This window comes from Lissotriton helveticus, chromosome 12 (genome assembly GCF_964261635.1).
Source record: "Lissotriton helveticus chromosome 12, aLisHel1.1, whole genome shotgun sequence".
In the NCBI taxonomy this organism is placed as follows: Eukaryota; Metazoa; Chordata; class Amphibia; order Caudata; family Salamandridae; genus Lissotriton; species Lissotriton helveticus.
Window position 1 is genome coordinate 138,943,174 of NC_136073.1, and position 12,786 is coordinate 138,955,959.

The following is a 12,786-nucleotide window of genomic DNA, read 5'->3' on the forward strand; positions in this document are numbered from 1 at the left end:
CACTCCAAATACCACTCAGTGCCACATAATTACACACCACATAATTACACTCGACTGAATGCAACACACTCCACACAATACCACTCAGTGCCACATAATTACAAGCCACACAATTAAACTCTACTGAATACAACATACACTCCTCATAATACCACTCAGTGCCACATAATTACACGCAGCATAATTAAACTCTACTCAATGCAACATACACTACAAATACCACTCAGTTCCACATAGTTACACGCCACATTACTACACTGAACTCAATGCAACATACGCTCCAAATCCCACTCAGTGCCACATAATTACACGCCACAAAATTACACTCTACTGACTACAACATACACTCCAAATCCCACTCAGTGCCACATAATTACACACCACATAATTACACTAAACTCAATGCAACATACTACATGTGAGCTTCATAGCTGCTCTCTTCATATGAATCCCTGTGGTCTTGTCAGCCTCATGCATGGACTCGAATTATGTACAAATAACATCACATATCACGCATGAATACTGTCACAGAATTAGCCATATGTAAGCATCACACGATATTGATCACAGCGAGGCATTGGTAGAATTCTCGCCTGCCACGCCGGAGGCCCAGGTTCGATTCCCGGCCAATGCAGCAAATTCTTTTGTAGTAATCATATATTTAGTATTTTTTGAAGTGTTAGAAATTGCCATAGAATTTTTAAATGAATTCGCACTATACAGTACTGGAACATTATATATAGGTTTGCGATTTCTTTGAAAGGGTGTTGACTTTATGAAATAATTCTTTCAGAGTAGCTTTCGGAGCTGTTCTAAAAAGAAATTCCAGCCTTCAAGCCACGTGTCGAGTTTTACTGTGTTTAAAGCACAGTGCAGCAGCCTCGCTTTGTGACTACCTACACCACTTCTCTTATGACAAAACTCATTTTTGTAACCAAAGCAATAAAATGAGGAAGGTTTGTGCAAATGCGTGTCGATTGGTAAACGTGCTTCGAAACATTAAAGAGGACTCAAGGCACTAAACCAACAAGAGATGTCGCTGTCATAGGTGGACCCTCCATTTCGATATGACCTATAATGCACGATGTACATTATTTGAGAATAAATGAAGCCCATGGTTCACCTAAGTTTTGTCTTATAATTGATTTGTTCATTTCTTACTTGTGTAGTAAATGTGTCAATACAGTTCGTGGGTTACCGTGCAGTAAAATGAATGAAAAGTAGAAAACGAGAAGTGGCCAGTACGGGGATCGAACCCGCGACCTTGGCGTTATTAGCACCACGCTCTAACCAACTGAGCTAACCGGCCTCGCAATCAGCGCTCACATGACCCAAATTAAGAAGTGAGGTGCCTACACATGCTTGATTCAATACTATACATTTTATGCGATTTCAACAATTTGCGGTATAGTAAGTGTGTTTCCCGCCTCTCGCCTTTCAGTTGCACCATCTAGAGCGGAGCTCAGCGCCACGGCGCATGCTCTATCAGGACACGTTTTAACCCTTCACGTCCTCTCTCCTCCTCGTCCTCTCCACACACCTGCCACAGTCTCACCCTTTCATTCCCCCCAGGGGGTCTTTTGGGCATCACAGGCTCGCGCACACACTTCCCTGCTCGACACGGTTACACATCTCAGGCATAAAGCATCAACCCTTAAACGTTCGCACTTGTTTGCCTGTCAAACAACTCATCCCAAGAAACCCCCGTTAACAACCCCTCCATTAACATCCGCTGTGACGGACCGTCACCCCCTTTCACATCCGTCTCTGTGACTCGTCGGGGTTCATACTGAGCACTTTCACAGCTCGTTTATGACAAAAGGCATTTAATCGTCATTCTATGTAAGGACACTAAAGACAAAGAGCAGCGATTCACAACCCGGAGTGAATCAACAGGCTGCCTGGACAAGCAATCCCTTCCCATCTAAACGACCTATTCAATGTGCCCAGCTGCATGCACTTTTAAAATTAGTATTTAACAATTCCCATTTAACAAAGTCTTTATGTTTCAAAGAATGAAGGTATGCAAATCTGATTTAGATTAATATATGTATTTTAAAAATTTAGTGAACAGTAAAAAAAATATCACGCCCAACGTGGGGCTCGAACCCACGACCCTGAGATTAAGAGTCTCATGCTCTACCGACTGAGCTAGCCGGGCACTGGTGTAGCGAGGCAACTGTTGCTTTCTGCCCTGCCTATGTGACTTTTAGAGTATATCCAGTCTTACCCCTTCCCTATGTATATAGAGATAACTCTAATCACTAGTTAATGCAGGAGTCCGCTGTGCTTTCTACCATTCCTATGTGACTCTTAGAGTATATCCATGTGTATCCCCTCCCTAAGTAGATCGAGATATCACTAGTATATGCCTAGATTTTATCCATTTGTACCTCCTCCCTGTGTGATTTTATCTCTTGTACATTTGCAATTTTTTCTGTTTGTAACGCATGTAATCCTCAATCCGTATGTTTTCAACTGGTTCTTATGTAAGTCAACAATTTGCTAATTCTTTTTGTACCGACAGTCCTTATGTTTGAAACTGGGTCCTATGTAAAGCGCTCTGACACCTTCGGGTAAAGTTCGTGCTATATAAAATCGCATAAATAAATAAATAAATAAATAAATAAATAAATAAATAAATAAACATACATCATGTACCCGGCTCACAATGGGAATGCACAGCCTGTGACATGCTCAGTTTTATTACAGTGCCTGTAGATCATCTAAGGAAGAGGAGACTGGAGGCACAGCTGCCTGGTCTGGTTGTTGCTTGACCTTGGTTGACTTTCCACCTCCCCTCTCCTTTTCTTCCACCTCTCTCTCTGAATTATCTTAGTTGCTCCCTCCGTTATGCTCCTTCCCTCTCCGCGCCCCTGGCATTTTGTTTATTTTTTGATGGGGGGGGGGTCCTCTTCCTGACTATCCGTTCCTGTGTTTAATTGCAAGACTCAAGACTAACTTTGTGGTTTTCTTGGCTGTGAAATGGAATGAGGTCAGTTGTGGCATTTAGGCATTGTCACGCGTGTCGACCTCGTCCGCTGGATTATAACTAGGACCAGTGGAATTATGCGATTCTGAAGCCACGTCGTTTTCCGCATAACAATGGATTTGCTCTACTGGCCACATAATACATCACCTGCGGCATAATTTGAAAGTTTGAACAAAACAAAAATTGCGCAGTGGAAGACCCTTCACGTAGGTGGACTGGTCATTTTGAAGCTTCGTAAATATGCAATGGAACTTAAAGACAGGAATGTTGCGCGGAGCCCTCAGTCTCACGAGTAGACAAGCTGCAGGGGTGGTAAACACCAGGGGCCTCATTTAGGAGGCCGTGCATCACTTTTACGCCACCGGTGCGTCACTTTTTGTGACGCACCAGCAACGTAAAAAATGTGCCTTATTGCACCATATTTACAAAGTGACACATCTAGGTAGATGCATCATTTTGTAAACCCCTGCGCTACATTATACCTACGCCAGGTATAATGTATGCAGGGGGGGGCGTTTTGACGCAAGAAAGGGCCATAGAAGTGACGCAGTGAAATCTATGAGATTTCACTGCGCCACTTCTAGGACACAAATGCGTCAATTTCTTACGCCAGCCTCACAGCAGGCTTAAGACTGACACAACACATTGCTGGAGTTGCGTCACTTTTGTGACACACTCCAGCAATGCGTCACTTTTGCGCCATACAGATACGTCAGAAACACTGATGTATCTGTAACTCCTTGCGCCATGATGCGTTATACTCTAAATATGACGCATCATTGGTGTCGCAAGGAGGGTGCAGTGAAAAAAGTGACGCATCGCTATTTTCACGCAGCGATGCGTCACTTTTCAAAAATGAGGCCCCAGGGGGCAGATTTACAAGCCTGTTGCACCACTTTTGCGTCACTTTTTCCATGTTTGAAGTGACGCAAAAGTGGCGCATGGGGCTTGTAAATCTGCCCCCAGGAGTGTGGCATTGCTGCACCTCTTGTGACTGGTGAATAGAGTAACAGCCCACTTGTATCACAGCCCACTTGCATATCCATGTTCAGTAGGGCCTCCTCGGTGCCAATCTGATCAACATTAGGCTCAAATCACATTATACTCGCTTTCTGCTCGTGTACTAACATGACCCACCGCCTCCAAGGCCAGCCCCAAATAGCAGCCAAATAGAAAGTTTGTCATCGCAAACACTGCGGTGGAGGCCCCCCTCTAACGCTCTAATATTGCAGGACGCGTCTTTTTAGGTTTCGCCTGGCGTCCGCTGCGCAGCAGCGTTCGCGCAGGCGAAATCTGTTGATCTACACTATGTGGCAATGTCCCGCCTTAGTCTACCATTGGCTAGCTCCATAAATGGAGGCTAGCCATTGGCAGACATTGTTGTCCGTCACTCTTTCCCCCGTCAGGATGCGAATCGGGGGCGTTCCTGTGCGGTTTTTAAGTCCCGCCCCCTTTTTCCGTCACCCGCCCCTTTTTTCGTCACCCGCCCCTTTTTTCGTCACGGCATTTTGTTTTGGTGTTCATTACGAGTCTCATAGGTAAGACGTGTTTATTATTTATTTTTAGTAACTGCTAATGTTAATGTGTGTTTAATGCTGACTTTACTGCTAATGTGTGCGTATTTTTAATTTTTTTTCAAGGCTTATCCCGTGTCCCGTCGTGACTGGCTGTTGTCTCAGTTTCCCGTTGTCCATGTATTCCTTTCCTATACTTTTAGAGGGAAGCCGTTTTGACTTTACTGCTAATGTGTATTCATTTTTTATTTTCTTTCAAGGCTTATCCCGTGTCCCGTTTAGTAACTGCTTATGTTAATGTGTGTTTAATGCTGACTTTACTGCTAATGTGTGCTTATTTTTAAATTTCTTTCAAGGCTTATCCCGTGTCCCGTTGTGCCTGGCTGTTGTCTCAGTTTCCCGTCGTCCATGTATTCCTTTCCTATACTTTTAGAGGGAAGCCGTTTTGACTTTACTGCTAATGTGTATTTATTTTTTATTTTCTTTCTCCACACCACTGGAGTCAAGCTATCCAGGCTGATGAAGGCTGATAGCCAGAAACCGGTCCTTGGATGCTTGATTCCGGTCTGGGAAAGACATGGCTTGGTAGTTCGGACTGGACTGTTCCCATGAGGCACAGGGTCAGAGCTGATTTGCATATAGCCAGTGTCTAACCCAGGGTGGTGTGGAGTGTAAAAAAACGATGGATTTAGGCCCAGATCCTTGTACTGGGGTGAAGTCTGCATGCGGGTGCCCCCCAATATTTGATTGACCGCCTGCAAATTGTCCAAAACGCCGCAGCTCGGCTCATTGGTAATATCCCTGCCCGCACTTCAGTAAGAGCGTACAGAGATGAGCTTCATTGGCTCCCCATAGCTCGGCGTATCGATTTTAAGATCTTGACCTTGGCATTTCGTGCAATTCATGGAACAGGCCCGTCTTACCTGAGTAAACGCCTTAAAATTTCATCTTCAGTCAGACACCTCAGATCTAACAGCCTTCGTTTACTGATCGTCCCAAGATTCAGGCTTTCCCGTAGCGGCGGCAGAACTTTCACCGTTATCGCTGCCAAGCTTTGGAATAGCCTACCTCTGGATCTTAGGTTCATTGAATCCGAGTTAGTCTTCCGACGTAAACTCAAAACCTGGTTGTTCACTAAACGGTCATAAAGTTTCTGCACCTCTTATTTTCTCTCTGTGGGATTTACACCTGATACCTTCCTTGGGGGACATTCAGGTAATCTTAGCGCCGGGACACCTCCGCCGGAGGTAGCCGTGCGCTTTATAAGCTTCAAAAAAATAAAATAAATAAAATGTATGACATTGTTATACATTCTGTCCATCAACTGTGTTTTTTGCAATTTCACCCCGAGTGGGCTGGGGATGCTCAGACGTGAGTCCCAGGCTCTCCACACCACTGGAGTCAAGCTATCCAGGCTGATGAAGGCTGATAGCCAGAAACCGGTCCTTGGATGCTTGATTCCGGTCTGGGAAAGACATGGCTTGGTAGTTCGGACTGGACTGTTCCCATGAGGCACAGGGTCAGAGCTGATTTGCATATAGCCAGTGTCTAACCCAGGGTGGTGTGGAGTGTAAAAAAACGATGGATTTAGGCCCAGAACCTTGTACTGGGGTGAATGTATGACATTGTTCTACATTCTGTCCATCAACTGTGTTTTTTGCAATTTCACCCCGAGTGGGCTGGGGATGCTCAGACGTGAGTCCCAGGCTCTCCACACCACTGGAGTCAAGCTATCCAGGCTGATGAAGGCTGATAGCCAGAAACCGGTCCTTGGATGCTTGATTCCGGTCTGGGAAAGACATGGCTTGGTAGTTCGGACTGGACTGTTCCCATGAGGCACAGGGTCAGAGCTGATTTGCATATAGCCAGTGTCTAACCCAGGGTGGTGTGGAGTGTAAAAAAACGATGGATTTAGGCCCAGATCCTTGTACTGAGGTGAATGTATGACATTGTTCTACATTCTGTCCATCAACTGTGTTTTTTGCAATTTCACCCCGAGTGGGCTGGGGATGCTCAGACGTGAGTCCCAGGCTCTCCACACCACTGGAGTCATGCTATCCAGGCTGATGAAGGCTGATAGCCAGAAACCGGTCCTTGGATGCTTGATTCCGGTCTGGGAAAGACATGGCTTGGTAGTTCGGACTGGACTGTTCCCATGAGGCACAGGGTCAGAGCTGATTTGCATATAGCCAGTGTCTAACCCAGGGTGGTGTGGAGTGTAAAAAAACGATGGATTTAGGCCCAGATCCTTGTACTGGGGTGAATGTATGACATTGTTCTACATTCTGTCCATCAACTGTGTTTTTTGCAATTTCACCCCGAGTGGGCTGGGGATGCTCAGACGTGAGTCCCAGGCTCTCCACACCACTGGAGTCAAGCTATCCAGGCTGATGAAGGCTGATAGCCAGAAACCGGTCCTTGGATGCTTGATTCCGGTCGGGGAAAGACATGGCTTGGTAGTTGGGACTGGACTGTTCCCATGAGGCACAGGGTCAGAGCTGATTTGCATATAGCCAGTGTCTAACCCAGGGTGGTGTGGAGTGTAAAAAAACGATGGATTTAGGCCCAGATCCTTGTACTGGGGTGAATGTATGACATTGTTCTACATTCTGTCCATCAACTGTGTTTTTTGCAATTTCTCCCCGAGTGGGCTGGGGATGCTCAGACGTGAGTCCCAGGCTCTCCACACCACTGGAGTCAAGCTATCCAGGCTGATGAAGGCTGATAGCCAGAAACCGGTCCTTGGATGCTTGATTCCGGTCTGGGAAAGACATGGCTTGGTAGTTCGGACTACACTGTTCCCATGAGGCACAGGGTCAGAGCTGATTTGCATATAGCCAGTGTCTAACCCAGGGTGGTGTGGAGTGTAAAAAAACGATGGATTTAGGCCCAGATCCTTGTACTGGGGTGAATGTATGACATTGTTCTACATTCTGTCCATCAACTGTGTTTTTTGCAATTTCACCCCGAGTGGGCTGGGGATGCTCAGACGTGAGTCCCAGGCTCTCCACACCACTGGAGTCAAGCTATCCAGGCTGATGAAGGCTGATAGCCAGAAACCGGTCCTTGGATGCTTGATTCCGGTCTGGGAAAGACATGGCTTGGTAGTTCGGACTGGACTGTTCCCATGAGGCACAGGGTCAGAGCTGATTTGCATATAGCCAGTGTCTAACCCAGGGTGGTGTGGAGTGTAAAAAAACGATGGATTTAGGCCCAGATCCTTGTACTGGGGTGAATGTATGACATTGTTCTACATTCTGTCCATCAACTGTGTTTTTTGCAATTTCACCCCGAGTGGGCTGGGGATGCTCAGACGTGAGTCCCAGGCTCTCCACACCATTGGAGTCAAGCTATCCAGGCTGATGAAGGCTGATAGCCAGAAACCGGTCCTTGGATGCTTGATTCCGGTCTGGGAAAGACATGGCTTGGTAGTTCGGACTGGACTGTTCCCATGAGGCACAGGGTCAGAGCTGATTTGCATATAGCCAGTGTCTAACCCAGGGTGGTGTGGAGTGTAAAAAAACGATGGATTTAGGCCCAGATCCTTGTACTGGGGTGAATGTATGACATTGTTCTACATTCTGTCCATCAACTGTGTTTTTTGCCTTTTTTCGTCACGGCATTTTGTTTTGGTGTTCATTACGAGTCTCAGAGGTAAGACGTGTTTATTATTTATTTTTAGTAACTGCAAATGTTAATGTGTGTTTAATGCTGACTTTACTGCTAATGTGTGCTTATTTTAAAAAAAATTTCAAGGCTTATCCCGTGTCCTGTCGTGACTGGCTGTTGTCTCAGTTTCTCGTTGTCCATGTATTCCTTTCCTATACTTTTAGATGGAAGCCGTTTTGACTTTACTGCTAATGTGTATTTATTTTTTATTTTCTTTCAAGGCTTATCCCGTGTCCCGTTTAGTAACTGCTAATGTTAATGTGTGTTTAATGCTGACTTTACTGCTAATGTGTGCTTATTTTTAAATTTCTTTCAAGGCTTATCCAGTGTCCCGTTGTGCCTGGCTGTTGTCTCAGTTTCCCGTCGTCCATGTATTCCTTTCCTATACTTTTAGAGGGAAGCCGTTTTGACTTTACTGCTAATGTGTATTTATTTTTTATTTTCTTTCAAGGCTTATCCCGTGTCCCGTTTTAGTAACTGCTAATGTTAATGTGTGTTTAATGCTGACTTTACTGCTAATGTGTGCTTATTGTTAAATTTCCTTCAAGGCTTATCCCTTGTCCCGTTGTGCCTGGCTGTTGTCTCAGTTTCCCGTCGTCCATGTATTCCTTTCCTATACTTTTTGATGGAAGCCGTTTTGACTTTACTGCTAATGTGTATTTATTTTTTATTTTCTTTCAAGGCTTATCCCGTGTCCCGTCGTGCCTGGCTGTCGTCTCCGTTTCCCGTCGTCCATGTATTCCTTTCCTATACTTTTAGAGGTAAGCCATTTTGACTTTACTGCTAATGTGTGTTTATTTTGTAATTTCTTTTAAGGCTTATCCCGTGTCCTGTCGTGCCTGGCTGTCGTCTCCGTTTCCCGTCGTCCATGTATTCCTTTCCTATACTTTTAGATGTAAGCCGTTTTGACTTTGCTGCTAATGTGTGTTTATTTAAAAATCACTTTTTAGCCTTATCTCGTGTCCCGTAGTGCATAGCTGTTGTCTTTGTTTCCTGTTGTGCATGGACTCATTTGCCCTGTATGTATGCTGATGTTCCCGTGTTAAAGGTACAGTTAAGCGATTTGGACTTTGCTTCTAATGTGTGTGGTTTTTTTTTTCCCGTCACCTTTTAGGCTTATCTCGTGTCCTGTCGTGCCCGCCATTGCTGTCGTCTCTGTTTGCCCTATGTCCCGTTGTTTTCGTCAACCCTATTTCGGAGTTTCAGGTAAGTGATGACCTTTTTTTTTATTTAAGAATCTTTTAGTGAATGTGTTACTATTGAATGTCTTTTGTTCTGATATATTTTTAGGGGGTGTACTTTATTTCAATATGGCAGTGTGGGGCACGTTTTTATGGTAAAAGGCAGATGGTGATGTCTTAGGTGTCGTGTTTGTGTAAGTGTGCTTTTTGCATAACTTTATTCTCCAATTAGCTAGTACTTTCGTTTTGTTTATTTTAATTTTACAATAGGCTTTTCATGTGAATATAGCTTACTGTTTATTCTATTTAATATTGCATGTTTTTCGTGAATCTGCTGTTCGTATCATTTGTATCATTTGCCGGAGGGAAGTACAGCATTGGAATACGTCAGGGTGGGGCACGTTTTAGATTTAATTAGCGGTAAGCGCCATCTTTTCCAGACTTCGTACATCTTTTCCGGACTTAGGAGCATAAGGCTTTCGTTTTGTTTATTTTAATTTTACAATAGGCTTTTCATGTAAATATAGCTTACTGTTTATTCTATTTAATATTGCATGTTTTTCGCGAATCTGCTGTTCGTATCATTTTTATCATTTGCCGGAGGGAAGTACAGCATTGGAAGACGTCAGGGTGGGGCACGTTTTAGATTTAATTAGCGGTAAGCGCCATCTTTTCCAGACTTCGTACATCTTTTCCAGACTTCGGAGCATAAGGTAATTGCTATTTTGTACCAATGTTTTATTGAAATTGTCAACATAAGATGTATTTGTTTTTTGCATTTTATTTACAGGCGGCTGCAAAACTGACTTGACTTTACTGCTAATGTGTGTTTAATGCTATTGAGGCTTTCTGTGTCCCGTCGTTGACTTTACTGCTAATGTGTGTTTAATGTTATTAAAGCTTTCTGTGTCCCGTCGTTGACTTTACTGCTAATGTGTGCTTATTTTTAAATTTCTTTCAAGGCTTATCCCGTGTCCCATTGTGCCTGGCTGTTGTCTCAGTTTCCCGTCGTACATGTATTCCTTTCCTATACTTTTAGAGGTAAGCCATTTTGACTTTACTGCTAATGTGTGTTTATTTTGAATTTCTTTTAAGGCTTATCCCGTGTCCTGTCGTGCCTGGCTGTCGTCTCCGTTTCCCGTCGTCCATGTATTCCTTTCCTATACTTTTAGATGTAAGCCGTTTTGACTTTGCTGCTAATGTGTGTTTATTTAAAAATCACTTTTTAGCCTTATCTCGTGTCCCGTAGTGCATAGCTGTTGTCTTTGTTTCCTGTTGTGCATGGACTCATTTGCTCTGTATGTATGCTGATGTTCCCGTGTTAAAGGTACAGTTAAGCAATTTGGACTTTGCTTCTAATGTGTGGTGTTTTTTTTTCCCGTCACCATTTAGGCTTATCTCCTGTCCTGTCGTGCCCGCCATTGCTGTCGTCTCCGTTTGCCCTATGTCCCGTTGTTTTCGTCAACCCTATTTCGGAGTTTCAGGTAAGTGATGACTTTTTTTTAATTTAAGAATCTTTTAGTGAATGTGTTACTATTGAATGTATTTTGTTCTGATATATTTTTAGGGGGTGTACTTTATTTCAATATGGCAGAGTGGGGCACGTTTTTATGGTAAAAGGCAGATGGTGATGTATTAGGTGTCGTGTTTGTGTAAGTGTGCTTTTTGCATAACTTTATTCTCCAATTAGATAGTACTTTCGTTTTGTTTATTTTAATTTTACAATAGGCTTTTCATGTAAATAAAGCTTACTGTTTATTCTATTTAATATTGCATGTTTTTCGCGAATCTGCTGTTCGTATCATTTGCCGAAGGGAAGTACAGCATTGGAATACGTCAGGGTGGGGCACGTTTTAGATTTAATTAGCGGTAAGCGCCATCTTTTCCAGACTTCGTACATCTTTTCCAGACTTCGGAGCATAAGGTAATTGCTATTTTGTACCAATGTTTTATTGAAATTGTCAACATTAGATGTATTTGTTTTTTGCATTTTATTTACAGGCGGCTGCAAAACTGACTTGACTTTACTGCTAATGTGTGTTTAATGCTATTGAGGCTTTCTGTGTCCCGTCGTTGACTTTACTGCTAATGTGTGTTTAATGTTATTAAGGCTTTCTGTGTCCCGTCGTTGACTTTACTGCTAATGTGTGCTTATTTTTAAATTTCTTTCAAGGCTTATCCCGTGTCCCATTGTGCCTGGCTGTTGTCTCAGTTTCCCGTCGTCCATGTATTCCTTTCCTATACTTTTAGAGGTAAGCCATTTTGACTTTACTGCTAATGGGTGTTTATTTTGTAATTTCTTTTAAGGCTTATCCAGTGTCCTGTCGTGACTGGCTGTCGTCTCCGTTTCCCGTCGTCCATGTATTCCTTTCCTATACTTTTAGAGATAAGCCATTTTGACTTTACTGCTAATGTGTGTTTATTTTGTAATTTCTTTTAAGGCTTATCCCGTGTCCTGTCGTGCCTGGCTGTCGTCTCTGTTTCCCCTCGTCCATGTATTCCTTTCCTATACTTTTAGATGTAAGCCGTTTTGACTTTGCTGCTAATGTGTGTTTATTTAAAAATCACTTTTTAGCCTTATCTCGTGTCCCGTAGTGCATAGCTGTTGTCTTTGTTTCCTGTTGTGCATGGACTCATTTGCCCTCTATGTATGCTGATGTTCCCGTGTTAAAGGTACAGTTAAGCTATTTGGACTTTGCTTCTAATGAGTGGTGTTTTTTTTTCCCGTCACCATTTAGGCTTATCTCGTGTCCTGTCGTGCCCGCCATTGCTGTCGTCTCCGTTTGCCCTATGTCCCGTTGTTTTCGTCAACCCTATTTCGGAGTTTCAGGTAAGTGATGACTTTTTTTAAAATTTAAGAATCTTTTAGTGAATGTGTTACTATTGAATGTATTTTGTTCTGATATATTTTTAGGGGGTGTACTTTATTTCAATATGGCAGTGTGGGGCACGTTTTTATGGTAAAAGGCAGATGGTGATGTCTTAGGTGTCGTGTTTGTGTAAGTGTGCTTTTTGCATAACTTTATTCTCCAATTAGATAGTACTTTCGTTTTGTTTATTTTAATTTTACAATAGGCTTTTCATGTAAATATAGCTTACTGTTTATTCTATTTAATATTGCATATTTTTCGCGAATCTGCTGTTCGTATCATTTGCCGAAGGGAAGTACAGCATTGGAATACGTCAGGGTGGGGCACGTTTTAGATTTAATTAGCGGTAAGCGCCATCTTTTCCAGACTTCGTACATCTTTTCCAGACTTCGGAGCATAAGATAATTGCTATTTTGTACCAATGTTTTATTGAAATTGTCAACATAAGATGTATTTGTTTTTTGCATTTTATTTACAGGCGGCTGCAAAACTGACTTGACTTTACTGCTAATGTGTGTTTAATGCTATTGAGGCTTTCTGTGTCCCGTCGTTGACTTTAC

General features: G+C 43.1%; 2 non-coding genes across 2 annotated transcripts; both read right to left on the reverse strand.

The window, feature by feature from the left end:
* Positions 1-1,235: 1,235 nt before the first annotated feature.
* On the reverse strand, positions 1,236-1,309 carry TRNAI-AAU (transfer RNA isoleucine (anticodon AAU)). Its single transcript has one exon. It is a non-coding gene; the product is annotated as a tRNA-Ile (tRNA).
* Positions 1,310-2,088: 779 nt separating this feature from the next.
* TRNAK-CUU (transfer RNA lysine (anticodon CUU)) lies at positions 2,089-2,161 on the reverse strand. The gene has a single exon. It is a non-coding gene; the product is annotated as a tRNA-Lys (tRNA).
* Between the last annotated feature and the right edge of the window lie 10,625 nt (positions 2,162-12,786).